Below are 13,983 nucleotides of genomic sequence, written 5' to 3'. Positions count from 1 at the left end.
CAATGTAACTGATGTGATGCTTGAATGTAAGTTGCTCATCGAGATGGACGCTGTAACCATATGTTACATTGATTAATTGTTGGCTCCGCCACAATCCAAATGTAGCGAAGACACATGCTCGAGTTCCCAGATTCCTGAACCCAACTCAGATCATTACCTTCACAGTGTGGGTGATAGCCTTCCACGTCCAGTCTTATGGCTGAGACGGATGGGTCACTTATCACGGAAAGTGTTGCATGTACTCAACCAGGGTGTTTCATTATGACGGTGTGAACATTGCGTTACGGTATATGTCACCTATGGCGGTTGCAGCCAGGAAAAGGGCTGCCAATATTTGATAACATAATTGTCAGAGCTGATAGTATTGGGATAACGATGACATTTATCTTGATACTACCGGTATTTATCTTCACTCGGCAGAGTGCCAGAATAATTCTTTCGCATGTGAACGCTTGAAGAAGTTAGAAGTGCGCGCGGTATTTGTAGTTTAATTGTATTTTCTTTTTAATAGAATTAAAAGTGGTGTAAAGTATTAATAATGTTTCATTTTTGTAGATAACGTTAGGAAAGTAAAAGTTTGAGATTTAAAAGTGCTTAAATTACGAAAATTGTGTTAGTACGGTTAGTAAGTCAAGGATTGAAAATGCCATAATTATTAAAAATAGAAGAAACGTTATAAATTTTAGATAGTGATAAAAAAGTCGATAGAAATACGGAAGACATACACGACATTTATACAAATTAAAACGTTATAAAAGGTAAAATTCTAAAATCAATATTGGTGTAAAGTTGGTGTAGGTTAGGAGTTACATGCGCTCTATGCTAATTATCTGTTGGGCAGGTCCTCAACGGGCCTTTTATTCTTGGGCTTCGAACGTTGTTCGGAGTTTCTTTTCGCAGGCTCTCAATGTCTCGAGCGAGGAGCGACGATTAATCCGGAATTAAGTTCACCGCGAAGGGCAATTATAAAACTATTAATCGAACGACGCCATTGTCATCGGAGAAGCCATTGTCATCGAAGACGCCATTACAAATTCCAGCGTCCATGGTCATTCTCAACGCCATTACTAGCTCCGGCGCCATTACCATCGCTGACGGTTGTCGCGCTATGAGCTGTCAGGAAAGCCAGATCACCGATTACTTCGAGGAAATATACATCCGGGATCGCCAAACTTTCCCCACCAGACCTGCACCAACAAAAACCGAGCAAAAGCGCAAGTAGAAAAACCCATAAAGTGACGTCACTAGCTTTAAGTTAAACTCAGTTAGAATAAATGTTCAAAATGTTAATTAGGAACCGTTAGCCTAGTTTCTATATAATGAGCGAAATTAGTACAGGTACACCATCCTTGATCTCGTTTTCCGGACTCTAAAGGAGTCGCCATCCCTCGTCTTCTAGTGTTCTCCCAAAGAAGACCTTCTGGTTTCGCCTTTGAGTAATATTAAAATATTGAATCGACCTTTTGGTTGTCCACCCTGGTTCTCGACGGTCATCGGTGTTTCGGTTTCATACGGTTCCCGTTAGAAGTGAGTACCGTGGTGAGTATATGCGAGGCTCAAACAAGTAGTAGTGATTGTGAACATAATGTCCCCTCTAACCACCCACTGAGCGAGTCGAGGGGCTACAAATTGGCGCCCAACATTAAAAATCCACAATACAGTTTTTTTTTCTTAAAATCCCTACGGAGGGAGTATTAAACAGCACGCTGTTAATTAAAATTTGCTTCGTCCTCTGAACGAAAGCTACTAACATTTCGAATATGGAGATTGAATTTGACATGCAATACAAACATTTGCTTGTCCATCACCTGGATAGGGATGAAATCGCGTATGAGCTCGCGATCCGCGGAATCGATTTTACAGAAAAGGAAACGCGCGCGGCCCTTGCGAGACGCTTGAAGGAGAAATTAAAATCGGGAAATGACCTTGATATTGATTACAATCGTCTTGATTTGACGGTAGATTCTGAAATTCAGATTATCGATACGAAAGTTAAGGAAATTAAAGATTACCTTATTCACCCCAAAAATTACGATGGCAATCGCGAAAGTTTAAAAACGCGATTGGTGCACTACTTTGCACGGGCAAAACGGGCATCGGAGAATACGGATAACGAGGATGATTTAACAGATTTAGATACGTTAGTGGCATGTATTCGCGGCGCGTATAATATGCATTTTTCTTTATTCTCGCCCCTTGGGCAGCAAGAGTTAGTAAACCAAATGAATGAATCGATGACGAATTTGTCAATCGATCCGAAAGACTTGATCGGCGGTCAAAAGTCCACTGGTTCGTCTAGTCAAGACGATAATGATGAGTTCGTTACGCCAGGAAAACATTTAAAACGAAATTTAAAATCAGTTTATAAATTACCCACTGAAGGGAATATGCCTTCAAACAATTGGCTTCCGTTTATGATGCATCCAGGTGCATACCCTTGGTGGTTTTGTCCCCAACAAATGCCTAATGGGTTGGTTCGAAAAATGCTTCATTTTGGAAAAAAAGATAAGGTGGCCAGTCAAGTAGACCTGGGGAGTGATCCTAAGGATAAAAATAGGAAGAATCAAGGAAAAAATAAAAAGAAGAATGTGTCACAAATTTCGCAACAATCGACGTCGGAAATTGACTCCGGTAGCTCGTCAGACGAGACACACAGATCTCGTAAATCGAGTAGGAATTTAGAATATCGTCGTCAGAACTATCGGTCGAGAAAGTCTGAAAAAAGTAGACCAGTTTCGGATTGGCGTTTAAAATACGACGGTTCGGATGATGGACAGTTATTGATGAAGTTTTTACGGGAAGTAGAGTTTTACGCGAAATCGGAAAACATGTCCACCAGAGAATTGTTCCGGTCAGCGATTCATCTGTTTAGTGGACCGGCGAAAACGTGGTATATGACGGGTTTCGAAAATGAAGATTTTGCGACTTGGGATGAGCTTAAGGAGGAACTCAAGAAAGAATTTTTGAGTCCTGACCATGATCATACAAACGAAATACGGGCGATCGCGAGAAAGCAGGGTCCCCGCGAAAAATTCCAAGATTATTTTCTGGATATACAGAAAATTTTCAACTCTCTTACCAAGCCGATGACTGAACGAAAAAAGTTCGAAATCGTGTTCCGTAATATGCGCGCGGAGTATAAAGGCCATGCGGTATCGTCGGAAATTGATAATTTGGCCGATTTAAAGAAATTTGGTCGAAAGTTAGATGCCACGTATTGGTATAAATACCAATCACATGCAGCGGAGAACATTCCGCGAGGAAAACAAGTAAACGAAATCGAAACCGGCGCGAAACCGAAACAGAAAGTTAAACCCGAGAACGAACAGTTCAAATCACGTAATTTTTATAACACCAAATCGCGCGCGAATGTCTCAGATGAAGAATCGAAACATGCGAAAAATTCTAAATCGAATCCTCCAAAGGATCAGTCACGGGGATTACAAATACTGGTGGACACTTATCAAGTTCCCAAAGATGGCTTTTGTTTTAACTGTCGCCTCAAGGGCCACCATGCTCGTGAGTGCGTGCGACCACGACATAAATATTGTCTAAAATGTGGTTTTCATGAGGTAGATACCGAATCATGTCCTTACTGCGAAAAAAACTCAAACAAGACTGTCCCCGAGGGCAGGCCAGTCAACTCGTAAAGTCCCTGTCGAAAATGGATTGTGGGGAAAGATTGCAAACCATTGGACTTAATAAAGTTTGTGATTCCGATTACATCCATTCCTCCAACTACGAAATTAATGAATCGATTATACACCTTGAAAATGACGAAAGACCATTCGTCAAAACAACCGTCTTAGGGATGCCACTAGTAGGTCTGCTAGATAGTGGGGCTCACTTGAGCATCCTAGGTATGGGATCGAAAAAACTAATAAAAACGTGCAATTTAAAAGTATTTCCAACCGATGTTAATCTCAAAACTGCCAATGGCGAAGGACTGCCAGTGTGTGGGGTAGTATATCTTCCTATCACCTTTAATAACATTACCAAAATCGTCGAAGCGCTCGTAGTTCCCTCTCTAAAGAGGCGACTTCTCCTTGGGATGAATTTCTGGAAAATTTTTGAAATTCGCCCAACCATAGGTCATGCAAAAGTTGAAGAAATCGATCTAAGTGAAAAACCCAAAATAGTCTCTAACGAATTCGGCTTTGACACCGATGATGTTGTAATAAAATTGTCTGTAGATCAGGTACAGAAACTAGAATCAATTAAAAACAAATTCAAATCTGCTGACGACATCCTAGACACGACACACTTGATTAGCCATCGCATAGAGTTATCTGAAGAAGCGAAAACCCGCACGAGTCAATCCGTTTCCAACTTCACCGAGAAGACAGGATCAAATCAATGCAGAATTGGACCGAATGCTGCAAAGTAAAATTATAGAAAAGTCCTACAGTGACTGGGCTTTACGCCTGGTTCCGGTAGACAAAACTGATGGTTCTGTACGTCTGTGTCTTGACGCGCGAAAGCTTAACGAACGCACGGTCAGGGATTGCTACCCACTCCCACACGCTGACCGCATACTGAGTAGACTCGGCGAAGCAAAATTCATTAGTACTATTGATCTCTCTCAGGCATTTTTACAAGTTCCTTTGCATCCGAGGTCTCGTAAATATACGGCGTTTTCGGTTTTAGGACGGGGTTTATTTCAGTTTACGCGAATGCCTTTCGGTCTCATAAATAGCCCTGCAACACTATCGAGACTAATGGATCGAGTGTTAGGCGGGGGTGAATTAGAACCCAGCGTATTTGTATACCTAGATGACATCATTGTGGTTTCAAATACGTTTGAGGATCATATGTCGTTATTAGAAGAGGTGGCGAAACGATTGAACGCCGCCAATCTCTCGATAAACATAAATAAATCTCGTTTTTGCGTAGCGGAAGTACCGTACCTTGGTTATATCTTAGGCCCAGGAGGCTTAAGACCCAACCCCGATCGAGTTTCTGCTATCGTGAATTACGAAAGACCGACTTCTCTTAAAGCTCTAAGAAGGTTCTTGGGAATGTGTAACTACTATAGAAGGTTCATAGCCGATTATAGTGAAGTTACACAACCTCTCACAGAGCTTCTTAGAAATAAACCAAAAACCGTAGTTTGGAACGATAAGGCAGAATTAGCCTTTGTCAACATTAAGGGACTCCTGATTAGCGCACCAATCCTCACCAACCCGAATTTCACATTGCCTTTCACCATACACTGTGATGCAAGCGACACCGCAATTGCAGGTGTGCTTACGCAGACGTTAGACGGAGTGGAAAAACCGATAGCATTTTTCTCTCAAAAGTTGAGCACCACTCAGCAAAGATATTTCGCAACAGAAAAAGAAGGACTTGCGGTAATTAGGGCAATCGAAAAATTTAGATGTTATATCGAAGGATCTAAATTCACCGTTTATACTGACGCATCTGCGCTAATATATATAATGCGTAGTAGTTGGCGTACGTCATCTCGCTTGTGTCGCTGGAGCATGGACCTTCAACGCCACGATATGACGATTTTGCACAGAAAAGGTTCGGAAAATTATGTCCCGGATGCCTTATCCAGATCCGTAGAGGAAATGGTGGTGTCCGCAGATAATACCGGGTGGTATTCTAACATGTTACGGAAAATCCAAGAAAATCCTGAAAAATATAAAGATTTTAGATGTGAACGGGGGATATTGCAAAAATTAGTTTCAGTGCGAGATAATTCTATCGATTATCGGTTTGCTTGGAAAACTTGTGTACCAATCGCGGCTAGAGAAAAAATATTCGTTGAAGCACATGATGATAAAATGCATCTGGGTGCCGAGAAAACGCTAGCTTTAATTAGGAAAAAGTACTTCTGGCCAAAAATGGCTGAAGATGTAAGAAAACACATACAGAACTGTTCTCTTTGCAAGCAAAATAAACCCGCGAATCGTTCTCAAATGCCTGAACCCAGTAAACAGCGCATAACGACAAAACCGTTCCAAATCATTGCACTAGATTTCATTCAGTCTCTCCCGTGAAGCAAAAACGGCAACGCACACTTACTCGTAGTGATGGACCTGTTTTCTAAATGGTGTTTGTTGGTCCCAGTTAAAAGAATCTCCGCGCCCCAAATTACCAAAATTCTAGAAGAATCTTGGTTCCGTAGATACTCGGTTCCGGAATACGTAATCACGGACAACGCGTCAACATTTCTATCAGTCGAATTCAAAGCTCTTTTGTCAAAATACGGTATCCAACACTGGGCCAATTCGAGGCACCACAGTCAGGCCAACCCGGTCGAAAGGTTAAATCGAACGATAAACTCGTGCATACGCTCGTACGTTAAAGAAAATCAGAAAATCTGGGACACCCGGGTATCCGAGATTGAATTTTGCATTAATAACACTCCCCATAGCGCGACCGGTTATTCTCCATATAAAGTTCTTTTCGGACATGAAATAGTAGAAAGAGCAGACGAACACCGAATAGATAGGGACGAGAGGGATGTGTCGGATGAGGAAAGAATGGAAAGGAAAGTGGAGTTAAACACAAAAATTTACTCTATAGTATCAAAAAATTTACGAAAAGCCCACGAAAAACATATTAGGGACTATAATTTGCGATCGAGGACCTCGGCTCCTGTGTACTGTGTAGGCCAGAGGGTATTCCGCCGGAATTTCAAACAATCGTCCGCTCCGGAAGCCTATAACGCCAAACTAGATGCATTATACATTCCTTGTATAGTCCGTGCTAGAGTAGGAACCAGCTCGTATGAATTAGAAAACGAATCGGGTAAGCCGATTGGTGTTTTTTCCGTGGCTGATTTGAAGCCAGAAACCTAAAATGAAACGAAAATAGCATTATTCTTCAAAACTAGTGTTTTAGAAGTAAATAGAAAACCCTTGAGCGGTCCGGACCTCAATGGGTGGAACCTTTGCATGGTAAAACGAGAACGGGATAATATTGTCAGCACTAGCAGACGGTTAAACGATTTAGATTCACTTACCTGAAACAAGAAACAATAACGCGGAAAAATTGTCTTGCCATCGCGAAGCTTTCTCCCAGCAGTATTTCCACAAAACCGTCGAATGATACGATAACCGGTAAAAGCTACAAAAAAATCTCACTGCGTTAGGTGCACCGCGAAAGTTTCCCGACGACGACGCAGTTTTAGCACGCGAATTTGATTCTTGGATAGGAAATCGGAAAAAATAATCAGTTTTTCAAGCACACGCGACATATCTTAGCCAACATCCTCGATCAATGGCTGATAGCTCTCATCAAAACGGTGTATAGGTGTGGTGAGTTCTTTCCCCACTTCGTTGAGTGAAATGGGTATTTAGAACACCTTTTGAAAGTGACGTATTCTGTTTTCCTAGAATAATTTCAGTTTTCTGAAATTAATTATTGAGGGAGCAACCTTTTAAATATTAAATATAGAATGTACACTAAATTAATCAAGAAGTTGCATTTAGCTTTTTGTATTTTGGGAGGGGGACAGTGGGGTATTGTAACCATATGTTACATTGATTAATTGTTGGCTCCGCCACAATCCAAATGTAGCGAAGACACATGCTCGAGTTCCCAGATTCCTGAACCCAACTCAGATCATTACCTTCACAGTGTGGGTGATAGCCTTCCACGTCCAGTCTTATGGCTGAGACGGATGGGTCACTTATCACGGAAAGTGTTGCATGTACTCAACCAGGGTGTTTCATTATGACGGTGTGAACATTGCGTTACGGTATATGTCACCTATGGCGGTTGCAGCCAGGAAAAGGGCTGCCAATATTTGATAACATAATTGTCAGAGCTGATAGTATTGGGATAACGATGACATTTATCTTGATACTACCGGTATTTATCTTCACTCGGCAGAGTGCCAGAATAATTCTTTCGCATGTGAACGCTTGAAGAAGTTAGAAGTGCGCGCGGTATTTGTAGTTTAATTGTATTTTCTTTTTAATAGAATTAAAAGTGGTGTAAAGTATTAATAATGTTTCATTTTTGTAGATAACGTTAGGAAAGTAAAAGTTTGAGATTTAAAAGTGCTTAAATTACGAAAATTGTGTTAGTACGGTTAGTAAGTCAAGGATTGAAAATGCCATAATTATTAAAATAGAAGAAACGTTATAAATTTTAGATAGTGATAAAAAAGTCGATAGAAATACGGAAGACATACACGACATTTATACAAATTAAAACGTTATAAAAGGTAAAATTCTAAAATCAATATGGGTGTAAAGTTGGTGTAGGTTAGGAGTTACATGCGCTCTATGCTAATTATCTGTTGGGCAGGTCCTCAACGGGCCTTTTATTCTTGGGCTTCGAACGTTGTTCGGAGTTTCTTTTCGCAGGCTCACAATGTCTCGAGCGAGGAGCGACGATTAATCCGGAATTAAGTTCACCGCGAAGGGCAATTATAAAACTATTAATCGAACGACGCCATTGTCATCGGAGAAGCCATTGTCATCGAAGACGCCATTACAAATTCCAGTGTCCATGGTCATTCTCAACGCCATTACTAGCTCCGGCGCCATTACCATCGCTGACGGTTGTCGCGCTATGAGCTGTCAGGAAAGCCAGATCACCGATTACTTCGAGGAAATATACATCCGGGATCGCCAAACTTTCCCCACCAGACCTGCACCAACAAAAACCGAGCAAAAGCGCAAGTAGAAAAACCCATAAAGTGACGTCACTAGCTTTAAGTTAAACTCAGTTAGAATAAATGTTCAAAATGTTAATTAGGAACCGTTAGCCTAGTTTCTATATAATGAGCGAAATTAGTACAGGTACACCATCCTTGATCTCGTTTTCCGGACTCTAAAGGAGTCGCCATCCCTCGTCTTCTAGTGTTCTCCCAAAGAAGACCTTCTGGTTTCGCCTTTGAGTAATATTAAAATATTGAATCGACCTTTTGGTTGTCCACCCTGGTTCTCGACGGTCATCGGTGTTTCGGTTTCATACGGTTCCCGTTAGAAGTGAGTACCGTGGTGAGTATATGCGAGGCTCAAACAAGTAGTAGTGATTGTGAACATAATGTCCCCTCTAACCACCCACTGAGCGAGTCGAGGGGCTACAACGCCAAGATCCTTAACGCGTAGATCTTCCAATCGAGGATCCATCCAGAAAGTATTCGACATGCAATGGCATTTTTCTCCTCGTGAACGTAATGGCCGAGCATTTGTCTGGATTTACAATCATACGGTTAACTTTACACCAATCTGCGAAGATTAACAATTGCCGCTGGAGAAAGGCTACGTCTTCTAAGTTGCGGATGATGTGATAGATCTTGACATCATCAGCAAACGATAAGCGAGGACCTTCCAAGGCAAAATTGACATCATTGAAGTACAGTAAAAATATTAACGGTCCTAGATGACTACCCTGTGGTATTCCGGATGATGCGAGGAACTCTCCGGAAGTATGATCGTCAATTTTAACTGCTAAACGACGATTCCTAAGATACGACTGCAACCAACGAAGAATGTTCGAACTGAATCCAAGTCTGTCCAACTTAGCAACCGTGATGTCGTGGTTGATTATATCGAAAGCGGAGGAAAGATCTGTGTAGATAACGTCCGTTTGTAAACCGTTAGACATTGCATCAAACACATAAGACAAAAACGATAGTAAGTTTGTGGTTGTTGAGCGGTTAGGCATTAAACCGTGTTGAGTATCGACGATATATTGCTTGCAGTGATTGAAAATTGGTGTCAGTATAACCTTTTCGAACAGCTTTGGTATAGCGCTAAGGGAAGTGATACCGCGGTAGTTGTTTATATCCTTTTTATCGCCTTTCTTGTGGACTGGGAACATAAAGGAAGCTTTCCATAAATTGGGGAAAACTTCTGTAGCGAGAGACATTCGAAACAATTTGCAGAGGGGAGCGATTACTCCACGCGAGCACTTTTTAAGAATAACTGCCGGTATTCCATCAGGGCCTGGAGAATTTGAGGCTTTCATTCCTACAATTGCCGTCCGTATTGAGTCTTCGTCAATATTGATGCATTTCAATGAGTTATTAGACAGGGGAACGTTAAGTGCTGCGGCAGCAATTTGCTGCTGAGTCAGGATTTCATTTGAAAAAACCCTAGAAAACTTTTCCGCAAACATCTGGCAGATTTCCTGTGTGCACGAACCAGTACGATCTCCAAAGCTCATTGACGAGGGCAACCCAAATTCTTTCCTTTGCTCATTCACATGTTTCCAGAAATACCTTGGATTTGATTTCAGTTTTCGTTGTACGTTGTTCAAGTAGTTGGCATGGCAGCGCTTAACGGTTTTCTTGTACAACTGATTTATCTGCACGTAGTGATTACGCAGGGAAAATCCTCTATGTTTAGAATACCTCTTTAGAGCGGCTCTTTTGGTCGTTTTCAGATGTCTCGCTTCCGCAGTCAGCCATGGTGGATGCGCTATAGCTTCTTAAAGACGAGGCTAAAAATTTTGTATTTGATTTTATCACAATTCATTTATTTTAGTTAGAAACTATTAGAATAGAATAGAAATAGTCCCTAGACTTTGGATGATGAGCTACAGGGCGCGTACCCCCCTTTGGCGGATGGGGGTGGGAGTCAATTTATACTTCGTATTGACAAGGTCGGACCATACCGAGATCGATCGATCGTTCGCTTATAAAAGTAAAAAGATGAAAATTGTTATGTTATCTGGATCGATCTCGGAGAGGACAGGACTAATACTGCTTGAAATTGACAATAGGTCATTAGGTGGTTTCGAAAGTTTCATCGACGAGGACATTTAAGACACAGAAGCAGCTGGTAGGATGACAAAATACCAATACGATACAGACGCACGACTCAATGATTGACTGGTTACAGGGTGAAGCACACACTTCCTGCTCAAGTGACAAACTCTCTGGTGAACTTGCAATAGAAGATAGATATCTTTAGTTGCAAATTGATAACCGTAAGAGAATATGTCGCTTGGGTTACATGCTGGAGGGTATCCTCCTTCGTTACTAGTGTTCATTTGGGCACCATAGCCTAGTTCGTATGGTATGGGAAGTGCGGATCGTTGTAACTACCCCCCTTGGCCAGAGCAGCCCATAAAGGGGAAAAAAACTATTAGAATAGAAATAGTAATTCAATGTTAGGATACTGGTTGTGGAATACATGACGTCTTAAAAAAACACTAATCGTTTTTTTTTGTGTCCTTTTTTTCTTTTGAAATGGATGATTGAGCACAAGAAACATGAAGAACAATCAATTTACAAAAAGTATTACAAACAACGAAGAATAAGAAATTCAAGAATAGCAAAAACAGTACGAAAATATTATGGATCTGGAGATGAAAAATTGGAAAATAATTTAATTAACACTATTTGAGACACAAAATGCAATATTGGCAAGAACAAAACCACCACTGCAAGTAACTTTTACATTTAAGAAAACAGAATAACATGTCAGCAAAATTTTCTTATATTGGAAGAGGCGTTTATATTAAACGTTTATATTTATTAATTCGGCCTGATACAAACTAACTGATTGGAACCCTTTCCTCGCCAAAATGTAATATAAGGAAACTATTAGGATTTGACCTAAAAGTTCTTTTGTTTTTTATGCAGCTATTTTTAGTTTATATTCTAATTCCAAGTAATATTCGTTGTAACTGTAGACTGGTGGAATTGATTCTGGGTTTCTCAGTTCGTTCGGTAATGATGCTGGTTTTCCAAAAATTAACTCAAAGGGTGTGTATGGGAAGTCAGTATGAGGGGTCGTGTTGTAGCAGAATGTGTTGTAAGGCAACCAATCATCCCATATATACCATATACCCATATACCATTCTCATCTCTCTCTCTCTCTCTCTCTCTCTCTCTCTCTCTCTCTCTCTCTATCTGTGTGTGTGTGCGTGCGAGAGAGAGAGAGAGAGAGAGAGTGTGTCAAATAATCTCATAAGGTTTTCTCGGAGATGGCTGAACCGATTTTGACTAACTTTAATTAAAATTTTTAATAGAATACCACAATATTATACATGAGAAAGGCATCATTACAGCACTAGGTGGATTAAAACAGGTTTTCTTCATAATATTCAATATTCTCTCGAGAGTTTCATTTGTATTATTTGTCTACGATTTTTCAATAATAAATTGTGATAACGATAAATTGCTTGTTAAAGTCGGGGAATTTCAAATTCTCTTTTGTATTTTTTCAACTGAAATCATAGGGCCATTACATTGTGATAACGATAAATTGCTTGTTGAAGTCGGGGAATTTTAATCAGTGCAGTAAATCTTCATTCAACTCAATTGAAAACCGAATGTGAAATATACTGACGATCTCTCTACTGCAGTAAACTTCACACTCTGACACACGCAACGTTCTCTGATGTATTGAACCGGCAGCATTTAGTTCTTCAATCGATTCTCTTTAAATCAAAGTTCAGTTGAACCATCGTCAGTTGATCTCTTTAAGTAACAAAATATCTTATTAAAGTGTGCGAGCGGCCTTCAAATGAGGTTTATAGTTTCCTCCTTCAGTTTTCATTTTTAATACTTTATTCCATTTATAATTTTATTCATTCGAATTTGCTCACTACCAACAGCGAAGAAAATGAAGCAGTACGATTATTCAACTGACGATGAATTCTGGGAGCTTCACTTGAAAATAGCAGCAAACGTCATATGAATTTGTATCTATATGCTGACGGTCAGATGCCATAAATTTCATTTTCATCTGGTATGATTTGATTGAAAATGAAATTTTACCGCACTGATTTTAATATTGTAGGCGTTGAAAGCGTTTGGAAGGATATTCGGGCGACCAATCAAATTTTGTATGTTTTCTTAGTAGTTTGTTTAATGAGTGCGCTATTTTCGTAAAATTTTCGATAAAGCAACGGTAGCAGCTACAAAATGCTACAAATCGTCTAACTTCAGAATTTGGATGGATCTAGAAAAATATCTTTTTCCGAAATGTGGGTTGTATGTGATGTCACTTCTGCAAAGCTACAAACTCAACTCAACAATTAAATTTTAAATTATATTTCCTGAGTTATTGAAAAAAAAAATCTAAATTTTTCAAATAATGGATCGATGTACAATAACGCACACTCTGGTGGTAATCCACTCAGAGCGATTGTCATCATACGTTGGAAACTATTGGGTGAAATATTTAGTACGAATTTATTTAATCCCTTAGTTGGTGCGACATAGAGGTAGTCGAAGAAAGGCGTTGTTACGGAGAGAACAAGGACGAACATTGATATTAACCTCAGGTTGCACAGCGGGACCAATCATTCAAAATATCAGCTATCATCAAAGCACGCAGCAGCTCTAGTCGTACTTGCAGTGTGTCAAGACCAATCAGCAATCCGCGACTTTCATAGCTCGGCAGTTGATGCGGATTATTTCAAGGTAATCGACGAAAAACAAAACGAACGAACTAGGTTGTATAGATTCTATTCTATGAGCTCCATTGAGGTGAAGAGGGTTCCTGACTACTGAACAATATTCCAGAGTAGAACGAACGAGTGAACAGTATAAAGACTAGGCAATAAATATCTGTAAATTTCTTAGCCATTCTAAATGTGAATCTCAAGCAGCGAGAAGCTTTCGCAACAATGTAGTTAATGTGATGTTTAAACGATAACTTCTCATCCAGAAACACACCAAGATCTTTGGCGCATGCCGATCTACCAATTATGAATTCTTCGAGATAATATTCGAATTTGAACGGTAAATTTTTCCCTGTGAACGTAATGATTGAGCACTTTTCGGAATTTACTATCATATGACTGGGTTAGCACCAATCTGCAAAGGAAGCCAATTGCCGTTGAAGGAATACTGCATCTTCTGAGCTGCGGATAGTATGATAGATCTTAAGGTCATCAGCGAAAGAAACTCGTGGTCCATCCAGACAAATATCCACATCATTGAAGTAAAGTAAGAAAAAGCCAAGATGACTCCCCTGTGGAATTCCAGACGTTGCAACCAATTCTTCGGAAACACAATCGTCAATTGTTGAGATATGATTGTATCCATTGAGTGACGTT

General features: G+C 40.2%; 1 protein-coding gene across 2 annotated transcripts in view; it reads left to right on the top strand.

Annotated features, from left to right (window-relative positions):
- LOC131440649 (SCY1-like protein 2) overlaps window positions 1–13,983 on the top strand; it is a 375,664-nt gene that overhangs the window by 4,144 nt on the left and 357,537 nt on the right. The window lies entirely within an intron of this gene.

The sequence above is a fragment of the Malaya genurostris genome, chromosome 1, assembly GCF_030247185.1.
Source record: "Malaya genurostris strain Urasoe2022 chromosome 1, Malgen_1.1, whole genome shotgun sequence".
In the NCBI taxonomy this organism is placed as follows: Eukaryota; Metazoa; Arthropoda; class Insecta; order Diptera; family Culicidae; genus Malaya; species Malaya genurostris.
The sequence above is the reverse complement of the archived record's forward strand: the minus strand, read 5'-3'. Positions and strand labels throughout refer to the sequence as shown.